The sequence below is a fragment of the Alligator sinensis genome, unplaced genomic scaffold, assembly GCF_000455745.1.
Source record: "Alligator sinensis unplaced genomic scaffold, ASM45574v1 scaffold91_1, whole genome shotgun sequence".
Classification (NCBI taxonomy): Eukaryota; Metazoa; Chordata; order Crocodylia; family Alligatoridae; genus Alligator; species Alligator sinensis.
Window position 1 is genome coordinate 828,547 of NW_005842569.1, and position 19,447 is coordinate 847,993.

The 19,447-nt window shown below is 41.6% G+C and overlaps 1 protein-coding gene across 5 annotated transcripts in view; it reads left to right on the forward strand.

Annotated features, from left to right (window-relative positions):
- The window catches only part of PPARA (peroxisome proliferator activated receptor alpha), a 55,303-nt gene that overhangs the window by 6,631 nt on the left and 29,225 nt on the right, over positions 1 to 19,447 (forward strand). The window contains exon 1 of one of the 5 annotated variants that reach the window (XM_025214146.1): positions 6,634 to 6,862. The exons of the other annotated variants lie outside the window; for them this stretch is intronic. The gene's annotated coding sequence lies outside the window, so the exon portion shown is untranslated. Of the gene's footprint in view, positions 1 to 6,633; positions 6,863 to 19,447 lie in introns of those variants that run through there. 5 annotated transcript variants of the gene reach the window in all.

Sequence of the window (19,447 nt, forward strand, 5' to 3'; positions counted from 1 at the left end):
CTCAGCGGGCCAGCAGTGGTGGTAGTCCCCCCGTCCCCCAACGGGCTTAGTTTAAAGCCTGGTGGAGCAGGTCAGCCAGTCTGGCTGAGAAGAGCCTCCTCCCTAGGGGAGAGAGGTGGAGGCCATCCCTTCCCAGCAGCTCGCTGCCTCTCTCGCCAAAGAGCGGGCTGTGGTCATGAAAGCCAAAGCCTTCCTGACGACACCAGCGCTGCAGTCTTTGGTTGACCACATAGATCCTCCTGTCCCTTCTCAGCCCATAGCCTGAGACTGGGAGGATCGACGAGAACACTACCTGTGCCCGCAGACCCTTTAGCCCCGCTCCCAAATCCCTGTAGCGCGTCATGACCTGGCTGGGAGTGCTCCGAGCAGTGTCATTGGTGCCCACATGAATAAGGAGCATGGGATAGTGGTCTGTGGGTTTAAGGAGCTTTGGGATCCTCTCCGTAATGTCCCGGATGCGGGCCCCCGGGAAGCAGCAGACTTGCCGGGCTAAGGGGTCGGGGTGGCAGATTGGCCCCTCAGTCCCCCTCAGACGTTCCGCAACTTGGAGGTCAAAAGATGAAAAGTGGACTATATAAATAGCCATGCTTATACTTAAGTTGTTGGTTCTGAATTAAAATTGCTTCATGCCTGTGAAAATGCTAACAATATAGGATGCCTTTCAAATTGCTTATGCGGTCAGATGCCACTTCCCAGAAGTGAGGACAGTACAAACTGTATAGCCCAGGAATTTTTGCCTAGGTCAGTTTGCAAATCACTTTACTCACCTTGGTAAGCCAAAATTCTCCTGAGTGATCCCATTAATGCAAGTAAGACTGCTTGAGGAATAAGAGTATCAGTTGTAAACTATTTGGTTTGGAAACAGGAATTTATACTTTTAAAAATGATTAATACTATATGATTAGGGACCATCTTTTCATTGTGTATGCAAATATGGTGCCTAAAACAATGTCTAAATCTAAGTATTACATCAGTGCAAATATCATTATAATATTTGTGGTCTATGAATATATACATCTAATGAAATTTCATTTTTCATGTTAAATTAAACTGTTTAGATAGTTAATTTAACATTTTGTTTAAAGTTGTTCTTAGAATCTCTTATTAATTTGAAAATTATGAAGCTATCAGTCTGCTGAAGAAAACAAGTAATTGCAGCGTGTCAGAGCAGGCTCGATTAATGGAGTCTGCTCGAGTGTGGTAATTTACTGCACTCCAGCAGACTCTAGCATTACGTGTATCAGTATCCCTGCACTGAAAAATGGTGGTGGGGACACTTCAACTAAAGTTCATTCAACATGTTTATATATATATATATGTGTATATATATATATATATAATGTAAAGTTTGAATATTGGACAGCAGCATTTTGGCAGAGGACAAGACAGGCTGTCAGTGATCAGGCCCTTTTTAGGGGTAGAAAAACCCAAGGAAGTACATCTTATTGTCCTCTGTCCAAAAGCTCCCAAGCCAGGGGACTGGAATGTCTGTATGTCTCCATAGCATTGTGTATATCTGTAGTTCTACAAAATGCTCAGATCCTTTGTAACACTACAGAAGAAGTCTTGTCCATACCAAGCCTAAATAAATCTCCTTTTCAGTTGCTTTGAACATCTGTGAGCCCAACTCAAGCTGCGATTCCCGGTAGCTTTCTCAAGAAGGTGAATTTTTGCATTACTACTAACAAGATAATTTCTAGTAGCCTCTCAAGAAGGAGTCAGCTGGGAGTCTCATTAAACCTTTAACTTTAAAGCTCAATAATTTCAAAGTTATATTATTTTTATTTAAACATAATAGAACCTAGTAACCAGGGCCTGTTTACCTATAGAAAAATGTTAAGATAAATTAGTTAAACTAGTGGTACAGTAAAAGCAGAACCAAGTAGCCTTTTATGTGCTCTTCTTCACCTTGTAGAAATTCTTCAATGGTGTAAGAGAATGATGGCTGCGGGACCAGGATTGTTCCTTCTCATTTTGAAAAGAAATGCCAAAATAAACAGGCAGAAGGGCTAGTGCCTTTTCTAAAGGATTGTCTTTAATTGTGTGTAATACATCTCTCTGCTAAACGGAATTTAAGATATCAAGTGTGTTGTTCTTGTTTCATTATGCAAAAAGATGCAGTTTACCAGTAGTATAAACTACTACTGGTTAGTTACTACTACAACTGCACAGTGCTGTCTTCTGTTAAGAAGGAGAATTTGCTCTTGTTGAATCCTTTCCAAAAACCGATGTAAGTTCCACTGTAGCTTTTCAAATTGTGAATAATCATGGTCTGTTGTGTTTGTTAATGAATCATGCAGGAGGTTGCAGATGGTATGAAGAATGCAGCTGTTCAGATACTGGGGGGCCGAGAGAGAAGATTAGAACAAACGAGGGATGAAGGAAATGATCTACGACTGGATGGGCATGCCTGTGGGAGTAGGGAAAAAAGATGGCTGAGAAGGAAGATTCAAGCTAAGGGTGCAAGGGGTAAAGTCACAACTTGAGACCTGAAGTAGGGACAGAAGGCTGAAGAGGAGTAGCACTGAGGCAAAATATTGAAGTGTTACTGTGAAATGACTTAAAGGAAGTTGTGGCATTGGATGTCAAGGGGATAGGGTCACTGACCAGAGGTAAAAGAACAAAAAATAGTGCTTGTAATGGGAGACTAAGTTGAGAGCAGTAGGGTGAGATTGACACGTGTGTGGATGTTGAGGGACATGGAGGGACACGAGTGTTATAGCAGCAGTTTATGTAAAAACAAAAATTGTAGTAATGGACAGTTAGGCGTCGGGGTGGTAAGATGAAAATTAGAGAGAGCAGTACCAGGAAGAAGGTTAACTAGCAGGGTTTACCCTGAGCCAGGGGAAGAGGAGGGAGCCTTACCTGCTCCAGGGACTGCTCCGGGAGTCTCGGCTACTACTATAGCATGGTCTGCCTGACCCAATTATTGTTTCTACAGCAGTAGCTCAAAAGCCATGCACCTGATTGCTGCTGAAACAGCAGTAGTATGTCAGCTGCTACTGGTGCAGCTACTATGTTGGTGCCTGGGGCTGGTGCCCCACCCCTCATTCCACATTATGTTTACGGTACCTGAAGCTGGCAGGCTTCAGTCTTGGGATTTAGTTGATCTGATCTTGAAGTAGGACCTGTAGATCCTGGGTTGTATATAGGGAGTAGGTAAGATTGACAGTACTGAACTAAGGCTAATGATAGAAAATTTTGTGAGTGAGGAAAGCAAGGCATGGCTGAGAGAACATGGTTCAGATTCAGATGTGTATTTCTTTAAATATGCATTTTTTCTTAGTTTTCCATGATAATTTATTAAGAAAAATAGAATATACACACTATAATTAAACAAGAATAAGAAGAAAATATTTTTCTTTATACAGAAAGAATGTTGCCATTTCTGGGATGTATGACAAAGCTAGAAGTTTTACCTTCGGGTCAGAAGTCCTAAGCCAAAAGTGAATATTTAACCACTCTTTCAAGGACAGCCAATAGTCTTTTCCCAACAGAGCATGAGATTAGGGACAAAACAAGAACCTAAGGAAGCTGTAACCTAAGTCAAGTGGTAAAATAGTCTCAGAAATCTGGTGCACTGTTTACATTTTCTGTAAACCACAATAAATAGAACACAAATTTGTAAAAGCCAGTTTAAAAAGGAAAAAAGGCCAGGACCTAACTTGGAAGCAGGGTTTGAATTGCAAGGGAAATTTTGGGGGGCTGCCCTCCCTCCCCCTCCGTCCCCCCACAAAATCCAAGAGCCACCTTGTAAGATTTGAAAATCATAACCGGGGGGGGGCCTCCGATTTTTAATTAGGGCATCGTGATGTGCAGCCCAACTTTTTTTTTTTTTTTTTTGCCTTCCGCCCTAAGATTCAAAGTGTAATTCAAAGCCTGCTTGGATATGCCTTCTGAGCTGCTAGACTAGATTTACTTATAACAATTGTGGGCTTCTGTTCTTATTAAAGCACTACAGCAAGTAATAGCTAAGGTAGATATAATCCCAGTGTTCTATATTTGCGTAGTCTTATGGATTAATACTCATTTTGGTTCTCTTATTAAAATCATTTATATAACCATTTAAATGCAAGTAGTATGTTTAAACAGCTGCTTCATGCTTCTACAACGTCATAACTGAATAAACAAAGTAAGTTAGCCAAAAAATAACTAGCAGCCATTTTAATCTACCATATATATCATTACGTAGTGAAATTTATTTTGGTTTACCAAAAAGAATTAATATCTTTATTTCTTGCTAATCTATAATCTGAAAGATACTGTCCAGAGGCCTCATAAAAGTGTCTGCTAATGGCTCCGTTCAAAACTGCTAGTTAGGAGTTATCAGGTCCATCAGTAGGTGAAAACTTTGTTTAATATGGACACAACTGCAGTTATTATTTACTACTATAATTTCCTTTAGTCTCTTGGGTGAGGAAAACATTTGCTTTCTATGGTATTGCCGCAGCTCAGGATCTGATCTCCGTGTGCAAAAATGAGGGGGACCTTCCCCAGCTTAAATATTTTAACTGTAGCAATGAAGTACTAATCGTATAGCATGATACGAGACAGGTTTGCATTGTGGTCAGGTGTGCTGTTTTTGTCATCAGAATATTCCCTTAAGACAGTGAAAATGGATAGTGAAAACTGGGCTTCATGCTGTATATTAGTTTACTGGCAAAGGATTAATTCTAAAGTTTTATAGTCATCTCCTTGTATAATTTAGAACATGTAATGTACAGTCTGTAAATATTACATGCAGAAGGATCCACTTTGACCTCACTTATTTGAACTACTCAAGTCTAATCTCAAGAAAAATACTGCTAATGATGATGGGGCTAGGATACCTAATGTAATGTACACAGTTCATCTGACAGAATTGAAACACTGCATTCATTGCATGGTATATGTTAAAAAAAAACCACCCCCAAAAAAGCAAACCCAATTTAACTAGATGTCAAAAAAAACATGATTGCATCAACTCTGCTTAAATGCTGGTTCTGTTATAGGGTGCATATCAGAGTCTGAAAGTATTCCATGGCACCTGATAAATGAATCATTGACTAGTAATTTGAATAACTTGTAATGCTTCTGTGACTGCAAGTTGTATTTTCATATTATGAAATTAAACCATATATTTTGGTAGAGGTGGAGTGATATTGTAGCCACGAAGGTCCAGGAAATTTAAGATGCAAAGATTATTGTGGGTGATATCTATTATTGGACCATCTGCTTTGTTGGGATGGACTTGCACACTTTTTTGAATGCTTGTGTAAGTCTATCCTAACTATGCAGTTGGTCAAATAAAAATATCACCTACAAAAATCCTTGCCTCTCTATTTAAACCACCATTATTTTTGTTAATTGTATTTCTTTAAAAATGAATATTTCAAAAAAATATTTTGACAGAATAATATACTTCCTTCAAGTATGAAGTACACTTGAGAGAGGCAAGTTGAGTTGAAACAAATTCTTTGTTAAGAATGCAGCATGCAAATATATGCTTTATTAAGTTTTTAAAAATAGTTCTAGCTATTACTTCAGTGCCTTTCCAACCCACTTCTTAACATCAAGTGCATGAAGTAGAGGTCAGCTTTTGCCAGCCAGTCCTATTTTGGGGCCTATTCCTTTAATTTGCTCAGATTTTAACTTGTCAGATTGATTCAGACCACAGTGTGCTATAAAGAGTTCCTTGGGGTTGATTTTTTCCTCCTTTTTTTTTCCTTCCCCAAAATGGAGCTAATTTAAAAGAACTTTCTAGTATTCCCAGAATGTAGCCCAAGTCCATCTTCTTGCCTGTACTGTTTATGTAGCTATTGGTTATTGTGCTGTTGGACGATCTATTGGAAAACTTTGAATATTTAGTCAGGCATCTATGCTAAAAGCAGTTTAACATTCTTTATAGAGATGCCTTCTCTTCTTCCATGACTCCTAAATATGCTTCTGTATGAGTCAGATGCTGCTATTTCAGTGTCCTGACAGTGATTAAATATTAATATAATGTAAAACATAAGTTTTCAGAGGGGAATAAACTGTGCAGCTGTATATAATGCAATATAATTGTTAGAAAAGTCCAGTAGAAAATTTAGGGGCAAAACACTATAAACCAATATTTATAGTCTATTTATTGAAAAAAAGACTCAGGACATCCTATAGTAAACAAAGGATAATTTATAAAAAGTGATAAAATATTAAAATAAGTCCCCAGACAATATCCCCAAACTGAACACTGCCTGCTAAAAGCCTGTACAAGTAAGGTTTTACAATGGTTTTCAAAGATTCCCATGGTCAGGCTCTAAAGGGACTCAAGGGGAAAGGAATTTTAAAGTTGAGGAGTGAATGCCTGGGAGAAGACCTCCCACATTTTTGCTGAATGAATTTGGTACACGGCTGGAACTTGCAGGAGATTTGCTCTCAGTTGACCTTAGAGATGAAGGCTCGGGCTGTTCAGTTATTCATAATTCCCTATCCATAGTTTCTAGTAGTCAATGAGACTGCAGAGTTATATTTTGGGAGAAACCACACCAAATTGTCCCTCGATCATAAATTCAGGTTGAATGTCTAGTCATCCTGTTGGGAGTACCAGGACTGCATTTTCCCTTACTACTTTTTTTTTCTTTTTTTTTTTTTTTTTAATCAGAGGCACTACAACCATGCTGTTGGGGTTAGAAGAAAAGGGATTTTTATAGCTGTTGCTGCCTAATACTAAAAGGGTTTTCAAGCATCACATTGTTCAAGCTGTAGTTCAAAGCACCCTGCCGCCATTTTTCAGCATAGGGATGCTGATACACATAATGCTGGAGGCTGCTTGACTGGATTAATCAAGTCTGCTCCAATGCACTGGATTTACAGCGCACCAGAGAAACCTCTCTGCATGTATGTAAGTGCCCTTTAGGGCTAGTTTCCTTGTTTCACAAAATATTTGGTGACTACAGAGGCAAGGATTTCCTTGCATGATATGTTTTATTGGACCAACTGCAGAGTTGGGATAGAGGTTTCAAATACAAGACATTCTTCAGGTCAGAGGAGAGAAGCCAGAACAGTGATAGACCATGGAAAGTGACCATAAAGTAATTCCAGTTTGACAATACATTTCAAAATCTACACAGCATGTAAGAGTGCACACAAGTGACATGCATCATCTAAGCACTGAACTAGATGAAGCATTGGAGAATATAAAGTATTAAAAATTGACATTGTTTGGAGAAAGTAGATGAGGTAAAGAGAGTAATGAAGTAAATTACGAATTAGGTCTATTCTAACCGCAATAATTATGTAATCTTCTAAACTGATACTGCAGTCTTACTCCCATTCCACTCTTGTTTTTGACAAACTCCAACCACAAAATTCTGATTTTAGTGAGTGAAGAGAAAACTTACAATTAGGGTGGAAGTCAGATCCCTTCATTCCCAATTACAGGGGTTACTTAACCACCGACATTGGGTGGTGCGAGTGTATGCTTAAAACCACCACAGTCTGTATAAATATCCTGCAGCTGAAGGTAATCTTTTATGCATGTTGGATTTCATAGCCAAATAACGCCAATTCAGAAAACTGGCCTCAGTTTTTACACAAGTTAGAGCTGAGGGGTTTTTTCTTATGTCAGACTGTGAGATGAATGGTTATATCAAGCATAATATTATCCAGCATCCACTCAACCAGCAGAAAGTAGGAATGTTTGCAGGCAGGCTTGACTAGTCAATTTTAGACCTGTATGGCTGGTCCCTGGAGCTGGGAGACAAAAAGGTTGCATAATCCTGATAGCCCTTTATTGACCAAGTCAGATCTGGTTCCTGTTGGTGTAGGGGGTGGTTGTAGCTAACCCAAGGCAGGCTGAAACTTATCAAATCTGATAAATCTAATCTAGAGTATTTTTCCATATCCCAAGTCAAGATTTACCCCTGTCTTTTTAGCTGTTGGTGAGTTTAGAGGTTAACTAATCTACTCTTTGTATTTTATCCAAGATTTCACAAGAGAGAGTGTCTAGTCTCATGTGAAGCCTATATGCATTTCTTCAGCTGTCTTGAATACAGTGTGTTCATTTTATTTCATTGATACTGGTTTTTCTTCTTAATATATAGAAAGTAAACTTTTAGCTTTGCTTTTAGTCACCTTCCTAAGGAGTTCTTTGCATTTAAAGCTTCCCATTTAAAAAGTCACAGGTGTCTTGGGATATTCATGTACTCCTTTCCTAGTTGCTGAAGCCTCTTTTTGAGGCACATGATGTGTGAGCTCAGGTTCCCAGCACAGATTTTATTTTTTTATGAGTTACTTCACGTCTGATCTCTCCATACAGTGGACTCCAATTGTCTTTGGGAGTTGTATGGGTGGACAGCAGCTATAAATGGGCTCGAAGCTCTGAGGATATCTCTGTCATGTACAAATCATGTACAAAGATTTACCTTAAGGCTATAATACATGTTTTATATATAAAAAAAAAAAATATGAAGGTTCTCAAGCTCTGGTCTATGGATCACTTACTGGTGATCAGCAGGCAGTTGACAGGATCACTTGAGTCTCAGTGTTTAAGTGCTTAAAGTTATTTTTTTTCATGTGAATAATTGTGTTAGTTTTGTAGTACTGACAGGCTGTGGTCTTTAGCAGAAATGGATAAGTTAAGTTTTTAATAGCTTTGCTGGGGAGGGTGGGGGGTTCAGTTACCTGATTTCCTATTAAAAATAGCCAGAACTGTTGACAGTACAGATTAATTCTTATAAACATCAAGAGTCTAACAAATGCAGTAGGTAAGGGGAAACCTTAAACTATACAATCTCTGTTGTCATGAGTATAATAGACATAGGCAGCATCACAGGTGGAGGAGGTTGGGGCTCAGTGCTGGGCATGTATTCCTTCCGTCAGGACAGAACTGTGCAAGGAAGACTCACTTTCACTTCCTGGGGACATGGAGACTACCATGTGGTCTTGGAAAGAAGCTCTATGACAAAGCAGCTAGAGACTGAAGGTGACATCATTGCTGCAAGGGTTATTGGATGATAATTGTTGTTGGATTGCTTTCTGCAGCATCCACTTGTGACATTCTCTCAGGAGTTTTTCTTTTCGTTCCTTTCCTATCTTTTCCTATCTTCCTATCTAGACTTGTGTTGTGCTTTCATAGTATTATGGCTGTAAGCAAATGTTCCAGGAAGTGCTTGTAGTTTGCTTTTGATTTAGCTCTAGGAAAACAACTTTCTGTCAGTGGTTATGAACAAATTCTTGATGTTGTTCTAATGGGGGTTGGAAACCTAAGCCAACTTTAAATTTCTTAACTTTTTTGACAGTAAAAGTCTCAATTAAAATCCAAGAAATACAAGTTTTGGGTGTTTTGGAGGGGTGGGGACAGTGGCTGCATTTGTTTCTTGTGCCTGAGATTGTATCTATGGAAAATCTAGTCTATGGCTGTTTTCACTTGAATGTTATTGATTCTGAAGAGACTCTTATTTCCCATATTTACTTGAATACAAGTCAGTTTTTTTCCCCCCAATCAACATTATGGGGGGAAAACAAGCCCCTTGTTTTATATTCTCATACTGGTAACCCCTACATTAAATACATTGGGTATCATTAAACTGTTGCTAGTAGGAGCATATGCTGAGTAACAGAAACCAACTATAAAGTTCAGTGAATACAGTCCATGCTGAAGATGCCCATAAAACACCTGACCCTTATTGGGCAAACAAACTTATGGGAACCTTTCTGTGTGTGTATGGCTCTTAAAATGAGCAGTTGCTCCCCCATGAGGGAATGAGCATCAGCCTGGTAGCAATACCAGGTTGGCACTTGGAGAGGCTGGAGCAAGCTCTGATAATAATATTTTTCAAGAATAAACTTTTGGCACCAGGGGAGATTGTGTATGTGTACACACACACACGATGGGAACTGCATGCAAGTTTCCCCTTCTCCTGCTCTGGGACCAGCTGCCGCTACTCCCCGATGTAGAGTATTTTTTTAAAGCTGCCAGCTTTTTGATATCTGGATATCAGTGAGGTTATACTGTGAAAACATAGGCTAGTGCAGCGTTTCCCAACCAGCGTGCCATCAGGCACATCCAGGTGTGCCATGACATTTTGGGCTGGAGCCATGCCTCCTGCCTACTGCTACTGCGGACACAGACAGACAGGGAGCATGGCTCCAGCCAGGCAGGGGACGTGGCTCCAGCCCAAAATACCATCCGGCTGGCTGCACACCACCCCTCCCTTCAGCGTCCTCCTGGCTGCGCACCATCCCCTCCCGGTCGGTGTCCGGCTATCCACACACCACTCCCCGCCGCTCTGCATCTGGTGTGCTGCGGTGCTTTTTTATTTAGGTAAGTGTGCCGTGAGGCGAAAAAGGTTGGGAAACGCTGTCTGAGTAAGATATGCTTATCCTCACCCTGTTTCTGAGCCTGTAACGTATGATTAGTGTGGCTCTGCCCTCTATGAGGTGGAGATGGACCAGGCAGCCCTGTGCCTCATCTGCATATACATTTTTGGAGTGTCCCAGGACTTGGGGCCACAACACCTGGTTCCAGTCATGAGTGGGGGTCTAATTAGCATGCATCTCCTCTGCTGGAGGGTATCTGAAGTATGCACACATACCAAGCAGTGCTGGGCTATGTAGTTACCATGGCTTGAAACACTGACTTGGGGCACAGCCCAGCAAGCTATATAAGCCATTAGCCTTTTTTCAGCCGGGGCTAACATCATGCACAGTTTGTACTATGTATAAGTAGGTGCAAAAATGGTGCTCAAAAGTATGTTCATGGAGTACCTGTGCCTAAATTTTCAGCATTCAGGGCTGGGGCCAGAGTCAGACCTGCAGAGTCTTCTGCCCCCATCTGCTTGCCCTCTGCAGCTTCTACACTATCCTCTGTCCTTCTTGTCCCCATCTCCCTTATTGTTTATTATATTGGCTTATAACGGGCACTACATGATGTTAAGCCATATTCCATAATCCTGCCTGAAATTAACTTATTTATGGTCTTTGGTAACTCTGTGGAAATGGTAAGAATATAAAAAAGGCCAGCATTTTATAAGCTCCCCCCGCCCCTTTTATTGATTTATTTTTTTTAAATCAAGGGTTCTGAAGTCGAACAGAAAGAAAGCTGTGGGACCAAAGAAGTGCCTGTGCTCTATCCCATAAAAGCCATTTCGGCTAGGGACAGACATTACATGTAAATGGGTTTAAGTGATCAGTAACAGAACAGATGTTCAGTGCAATCTGCAGATGCATCACAGGCAGGGCCAAGGAGGTAATCCTTCCCCTCTGTGCAACACTGATTAGGCCACAGTTGGAGTACTGCATCCAGTTCTGGGCACCGCACTTCAGGAGGGATGTGGACAGCATCGAGAGGGTCCAGAGGTGGGCCACTCATATGATCCGGGGACAGCAGAGTAGACCCTATGAGGAGAGGATACGGGACCTGAACCTGTTCAGCCTTCGCAAGAGAAGGCTGAGAGGGGACCTGGTGGCCGTTTACAAACTTACCGGGGGGACTAATGGGGAATGGGAGAGACCCTGTTCACCCGAGCACCTCCCAGAGTAACAAGAAATAACAGCCATAAGTAGTTTGAGAGTAGGTTCAGGCTGGACACTAGAAGACACTGTTTCACAGTCAGGGCAGCTGGGATCTGGAACCAACTTCCAAGGGAAGTGGTGCTGGCTCCTTCCTTGGGGGTCTTTAAGAGGAGGCTTGACAATTACCTAGCTGGGGTCATATGAGCCCAGTATTCTCTCCTGCCCAGGGCAGGGGGTCAGACTTGATGATCTACTTGGGTCCCTTCCGACCCTACATCTATGAATCGCATAAACCAGTTTGAAAATGGCTGAAACTGGTTTGAGATAAACCTGGTTGAATGTAGTTTCAGACTTAACTGATTTGGCTCAAACCGGTTTATGCAATGTCTGTCCTAGACCCGTTGCTGGTTTAAATTAAATCAGACTCCCCCAGCATCCTGCTATGCTCTCTGGGCTGGGCAGGGCTCTCTGCTCCACAGCAGGGCTGGTTCCTCCTCTTTGCTCCCTGGTTGCAGCTCTAGCAGATTGCAGGCATCTGCCTGGCTTCTACTCCCCCACCCTTCCCTTCCCACTCTCTGTTAAGCAGGGATTCCCTCATCCCAAACAGACACCTACCAGCATTACCTAGCAGACCACATGCTGGCTACCTCAGAGCTGTGGCACACAGGACAAAGGCAGAATCAACAGTTAGTTGGTAATGTCCCTCTGTTTTCTTAATTGGGTGATAAGCACAGAGGTAGGGGTGATAAACATTCCCTGCTGGGCTGCTTGGGACAGGGAGAACTGGACCACAGCCCCCTCAGCTCAGCTTGGGACAGGGGCCCGGCCACACCCCCCTCAGCTCAGCAGTTTGGAAGGGAATGGAGGGCAGCTCTAGCAACACTGTGCCCCCCGCCCTCCCCCCGGCTTCTAGCCTGAGCCACTGCAGGCATGTGCCTGCATGTCTGGGATGTCTGTCTAGTTACAAACCAATTCAGCCTAGCCAGGTTAGACTAACCTGCAGAGATTGAATCAATTTAGGCTCAGGCTTTTTGAATGTCTGTCCCTAGCCTTCAAGTTTGGTTAAATGAGATTTAAATGTTCCCATGTCCTTTTTGTTATTCTGGTAACCTGTCAGCCACATTTGGGCACCATGCCAAACCTGTTTATCACACACTTTTGTAGTGTAAAATCAGGTGGATGTTTCCAGTGTTGCATCAGCATCTTCACAGTTTTTCTGTGAACTCCAGGAGCAGATTTGAGGGAGAGAATGAATCATGTTGTGGTTCCCACAACTAACTTCCCTTGCAAGTACAACTTGGCACATCACCCCACCAGCCTTATTCCCCTCCTCGTAGCACCTCATCATAAAGTTGTTACCCCCAGTTTCATACAGAGTAAGGATAGGAAACATAGGCAGTTTTTTCCTTTAATTAAGTAATCCCTCCCACCCCTTTTTCCCCAAAATAACACGTTCTCATGCTGCATATTAGCATAGCTAGTTATATAGGTAGTTGTCCTTCACATCACACCAATCGCCTACTTTGCTATGTAACCCAGTTAATTCCCTCAGTTCCCTGAGCACCACTGAATGAATTGGGTAGGGGCCTGTGGGGGAGAAAAGAGGAGGTGGTAATCCTAGTTTTCTATGTTTAAAAATCCCAATTTTTCTGATTAAAGACCCAAAATCCATGTTTTTCTGCAAGTAAAATGAAACACATCTATATCTATAGATAGATAGCAATTGAACACAATGTTTTATTGGTATATTTACCATTTTAAAGCAGTTTGGAAATCTACCAGTGCCTCAATCATTATAATAAAATAAATTCTAAATACCTATATTTAGAAGGTGTATTTAGAAGCTACTCTCCACGCTGCCTGACTGCCATGTGCATGTGTGCGCATGCATATGCATATGGTGCCTCCTGCCTAATCGCCACCCCCCAGCCCCTTGCAGGCTGGAACTCTGACAGCCTGCAAGGGGCAACCTGCCATTTCACATGTTTTTTTCTCCTTTTAAAGGAGAAAATCCGTGTTTTTCCATGGCGAGCAGAAAACTCGGATCCCTGGTGTAACTGTATTGAATACATGTAAATGAGAAGAATAATTTTAAGGTTGCTTAAATACTGACTTCCCCTAACTTTTCAGATGGTAACTTGTGCTATGTGTTAAAACTTAACTTTTATCATAGATGGGAGGTGGGGGGCATTGCATATGGTCCATTGTAAGCGATCTGTATCTTGCATCAGAACAATGTAATTGAGAACGAACAAAATCAGAAAGCTATTTGTCGTTAAATGGTGTAACTGGTAACCATGGAAAAGAAGCTGATTTTTCAAAAATCATTTCGCTTTTATCTTCAGTAAATTTTCCTTTTTACATAAACATTCATAACCTTTTGTGAGATGTGAAGGTAACATTTTCTTGAAGAATATTTGATTGGTTTAGAGATTTACAGCAATCTAAAACAAGGATTGGCAATCCCCGGCACTGGTGCAAGTGCGGCACACACAGGCATTTTGCTTGGCTTCGCCACCGTCTACCTCTGGCGCGCCAATATTTTACAAATTGAGGTTGCCACTCTGCCCAAAAACATTACTGACCCCTGATCTAAGACTTTATCATGCCAGACTGAAGAAAGACAAACAGCATCCCCTCTATGAAGAGCCCATTGCCTGATGGTTCAGGTCAAGTCATATCATAATACTCTTAACTTTGCAGTATTTCTTTGTTTTCACATGGTTATTAACTTATGCCCTGAAGCAGGAAGTCTGAGATGTGCCTTGTAATTTTAACCTAGCTAGTGCAACTAAGGATGCTGTTCTTATTCACATAAACACCAAACCTGTCTAGACTACATGCTGGTTTTGGGACCAAATAGTCTGCTTTCAGCTACAACACGGTGCTGTTTCAGAGTAAGTAACCTACATGTGTAACAGCAAATGCTTCAACTTTACCCTCAATATTTACAAGCAAGCTCTTTACACGATCAGTTTGTTTATGCAATAAATCCAGACTTTGTTACCACTGACTTTGCTCCTCAAAAACTTGCTTCCTAACATAGATAATCCATGTTGTGTTAAGTGTAGCGAAGCCACCCAGCCTGGTGACTTAATCTTCCATTATTACCTCCAAAAAATTAAATGAATTATATGCTGCAGGATTTGATTGTTCTTCTGATATTCTGACGTCTTCAAGGACACAGGTAAGATGATTATTGTTGTTTTGATTTGTTTTTCTTTTAAAAAAATTCGAATTTTTCCAGAGACCTTAGCAGTTGAAGATTAATAAAGTAGAACACCACAGGTTGTGATGAAGCTCCAGCAAAACACATGGCTCTGAAACCACAGCACGTTGAAATTTTACATTATGTCAAATTATGTTCTTATTTGTCTACTCTTTGTCCTTTTATTTTTCAAGTCTGTGTGAAAAGAGGAGAAAGTCTAGCATCTGCTTGGGAAGTTCAGAGAAGGACAAGTTTGTGTCACAGGTTTTTTGTGTGTTATGGGAGCAATGAAATGTTGACTACTAGGAACAGTTTGAAAGGAATGATACACTGATGTTGTAAATGTTAATGTTGTAACCAGATTTTCTGCAGGTGAAAGTAGATTGGTTCAGTTTTTATAAATGACCTCTGCACAAAGGTCTTAAATCTGACTTGTTTGCAGTGGATGTGAACAGTTATTTTCATAGCAGTTAAAAAGGAAGACTTTCCTTTAAAAAAAACCCCCAAAACATTTATGGGAAATTTTAATTTGTACGTGCATTAATAGTGAGTTATAAAATTATCATTTTATAACAATATTATATTATCAAATAATACACTAATATTATTTTATAATTATTGAATGCAAAATTATATTATTAGCATATTTAACTTAAGTGATGCTTTCAAAAGAGTACATGTATATATGCAGAGAGCACTAAAAAGGCACAATTATAAAGGATGAAAAAAGAAATATCTTGATCAGTGTTTTTGTGGCTCTGATTCTACAATAAGAAATGAGAATACAACTAGTAAAAACTAAGATAAATGTACATATTCCTTTTATAATTTATCCTATAACCAGATCAGTAAATGTACATAGTTACACTTAAGAAATTATTTTCATGCTCGCTCACTTAGCTAGTTATTCATTTACCTGGAGTGTAACAATTAAGCTGCTGCAATATATCAATATCTGAAAGTAGAGAAGGACTTGTGATGTTGAGAATTTGATCTTTAAGACATTACAAATTTCATTATATTTCCATATTCATCTATTAAAAAATATTTGTACTAAGTACAACTTGCAGCATTTAGATTCAGCCCTCCCTTGAGATCAATAGAGAACTTTGCACAATCCCACTGGGTGCTTTAGACAGCATTGAGCTTCAATAGGTGTAGTTATTCATTGAGTTTCCCCAGCTGGACTGAGCCAGAGTACTTTTGCTATACCTTTCAAGGCAGGGGTGTCAAATTCATCCAGCCTGGTGGGCCTGATGAGTGGCACAAAGCTAGTTTGCTGGCCAGATCGGATCCACAGACCAGCCCCACACTCTGAATCCAGCATGTGAATCCAGGACAGCCATAATGGGTGCAGCGTGTAGGTGTGGTCTTGCTCTGGGCTCTCCAGGGCTGGGCTGCATGAGGCATCTGCTCTGGGGCTGTGCTGCATCCAGGAGCCCCTTTGCTGCTCCAGTGCCATGCTGAATAACTCTGGAGCATCCAATGCATGCAGTAGAGCCTTGGAGTGGCAGAGGGTTATGCGGCTGCTCTGGGGCTGTTGCATGTGGTGGCCACTTTGCCACTCCAAGATGTGAGCTGGAGTGGGTGCCGCATGTAGTGCACAGAGCCATCTGGCACACCCCACATGCTGCCTGTGGGTCAACTTGGAGACCCGGGAGTAGCACTGGGGGCCAAATGATAGGGCTCCAGGAGCCAGCCCCTAGGCCATATCTCTGACACACCTATTTTAAGGGGTGCATCATATTCATGTGCCCCATCTCCCTCTTAGTTAAATATTTGCTTTGTGGCAAGTGCACAGTGGAGATAGAGCCGGCTGTTGGTCTCTCTCATTTCCCAACCACTTTCTTAATGGGTTTGTTCTGTGAAGAGCAATTTAGTCATGTCCCTTGTAGTTCCCAGAACACAGACACTTATTCTGGGCACCCTTTATGTGAGCCATGTGAGGCTCTGTGATCAATTCTTTCACCACATGGCCATGTCAGGGGGAAGAGCCCCTTTTTTGTTTCCTGTGGTTTTCATTTGTGGAAAATAATTTATTAACTAACAAGATGATATGTAGAATGCAGTGCCACAGAAACCTGTGCTGGACCTGGTGTGATTTGAGTTCTTTATGGGTGAACTAGAAGATGTAATAAATACTGAATGTAAAGAGGAAATTCTACAAAGAGATTAGGCACATAGGCAGATAATAACCAAATGATGTTAACCTTCAATAAATACAGTCCACTCTGTCTCCTGGAGGTGCTCTGTTTCTAATGCCTTTAACTTGCTCTGTATCCAGGTTTTTTTAGATACTTTTCTGAACATATACAAATGCTTTAGCTACAAAATCCTTGTCACAGGGTGTAGCTACATGAGCAGTTAATGTAGCTAAATAAATTCCAGAGCAGTCCACACCAAAGTCAGCTGTTCCTCGAGTGCAACATCCTCACGTGCGCCCAGGACCACAGCAGCTTATGCCGGGGCGGATCAGTCCTGGGCTGGCAGAGGGTCTGGGGGGTCAACTCCATGTTACAACATCGGGCAGCAAAAGTGCTGGCCGATGCTGGGGTTCTGGCCCCCGTCTGGCTGGGCTGACCATGTGCAATTAACATGCCCAATCAGTTTCTACACATGCATTTAGGCGCAGTTATTTTTTGCCGCTTTAAGATAGAGCAGTCGAGGACAGTACTATGTTACAGCAGCAAAAATAAGCTTGCTGCAGTCTAATAACATTGCACATGCAGACTGTGATGCTTTACACTGTAGCAGATTAATGTGCTGCACAGTTAAGTGCACGTGTAGATGCACACACAGACAGTGTTCCTTTGCACCCCTGTTTGCTGTATAACCACACAGTGCCTGAGCATAAAACTGTGCTTACAGAGTTTATCTTGATTCTACAGCCCTTACTTTTCTTAGTGTAAGAAAAGGACTACAGCGGTGGCTGTAAGAAAAAGACTGTGAGGACTACAGCTGTGGCCCGATAGACCCATATGTTACAGTCATATTAACTTGCATTTTATCTTTCTTCTAAATGTGCTGTGCATGTTGTTGTTGCAGTATTTAATATACAGTAATAATTAACATTGATCAGAGGGGAAGCACCTCATCTTGGAACTGACTGGGGGTGGGGAGGGGAGGACAGGTAGTTGCTCCAGGCTGGGGCTGGAGCCAAAGCTGCTGCCTGCCCCACTGCTTCTTGTGCACCCCCTTCCCCACAACAGCCTTCCCCCTTCCCCCTTTCTCCTCTCTCCATGCTGCTTCTGCCACCACTATAACCTCAGGCCCCTGCCCCTCCTACCCTGGTTCACTTTGTGATATTTGCTGGCAAGGTCTGTTCTTGCTGCAGCATGGGGCATGGACTACAATTTCAGCCCAGCCTTTTAGCAAGGGTAAGGGACTGTGGAGGGGAAGGAAAGGGAGGGGTGGCAGGGTAGAGGCTGCAGAAAGAGATGGGTGGAGGGGAAAGGAGGGGCCTGAGGCTTCAGGGAGGGGCAGAAGTGATGTTGGGGGGAGCATGGAAGTGGGGGAGCAGAGACCCCAAGGCTCTGGAGGGGCAGGCTCAAGGCAGGTACAAGTGTTGGGGCTACAGGTGCCTGGGGGCAAGCTACCTGTCCCTACCACCTGCCCCCTACTACTGCTTTCCATGCTGTATTGGTGATGGGAACAACTTTAAGACAATCCTCCATTAATTAATTTCTATGTATAGGATCTATATGAAATGTATACATTCTTCATGAATCTGATTATTGGGGTGCCATGTTGAATGCAGTGTCATCTTGGATTTGGGTAGTTACAGTATTATTATTTTACTCAACTGACCATAACATTTTTATTGGGTTTGGTAAAGAAGCAGAGATACTTTTGTGGAGGCAGGACATTAGTTATGCCAAAGGCAAACTGGAAGTTAAGGCATTATATAGGAATAAGAATTATTGTAGGCAGTAACAAAATGTGACCTTTCTTTTGAAGTGAAAATTGAAAGAGATTTTTACTGCTGTATAATAACATCTACATCACATCAGTAGTAACTACCTGACTGATAGCTTCAGTGTCCTACTCAGAATAAGTTAATTTGGTTACAGAGAACAGTACAGTTGAGATGTTCTTCACGGAGCGCTGGAATTACATTTTGAATTGATCCCTCAAGAGTGACGCTGTGACGTGCAGGACGGCTTGTCCTCATGTAGAATGCTATCTCACACCTTTCAGAGAAATACTTCAAAAGGAAATTTGTGCCATTCAATATCTAAAGTTGCTCTAAAATGTTATTTATACAATGCTAGCTGAAGTACCCATTCTTCACCCAGGTTGTTATTTTTGTAATTGCAGGGTTTGTTTATTTTCAAATAACTTAATAAAACATATTTAGGTAAAAAATATTGTTTATTTTTAAAAAACACAGTACAACATATTTAACATTTAATAAACATGGAATGAAAAAAAAGGCAAGTGCCAATATAATAATGACATTTGAGCGGTGAGGGGGGAAGGCAAGTGTCAGTGTCAATATATTGATGACAATTGAACTGAATTCACTGCATCCAAAATGGAGTGGTACCAGTTTGTTACCTGAGAAACGTACCTGGGCACGTTAGCAGGGAGGGAAAGACTGCAGAAAGACCTGGATAGGTTGCAGGGGTGGGCTAACAAAAACAGGATGCGTTTCAATACTGACAAGTGCAGGGTGCTGCACTTGGGCAGTAGTAAACAGCAGCACACTTATAAGATGGGAAACTCCCTTCTTGAGAGCACGGAGGCAGAAAGGGATCTTGGAGT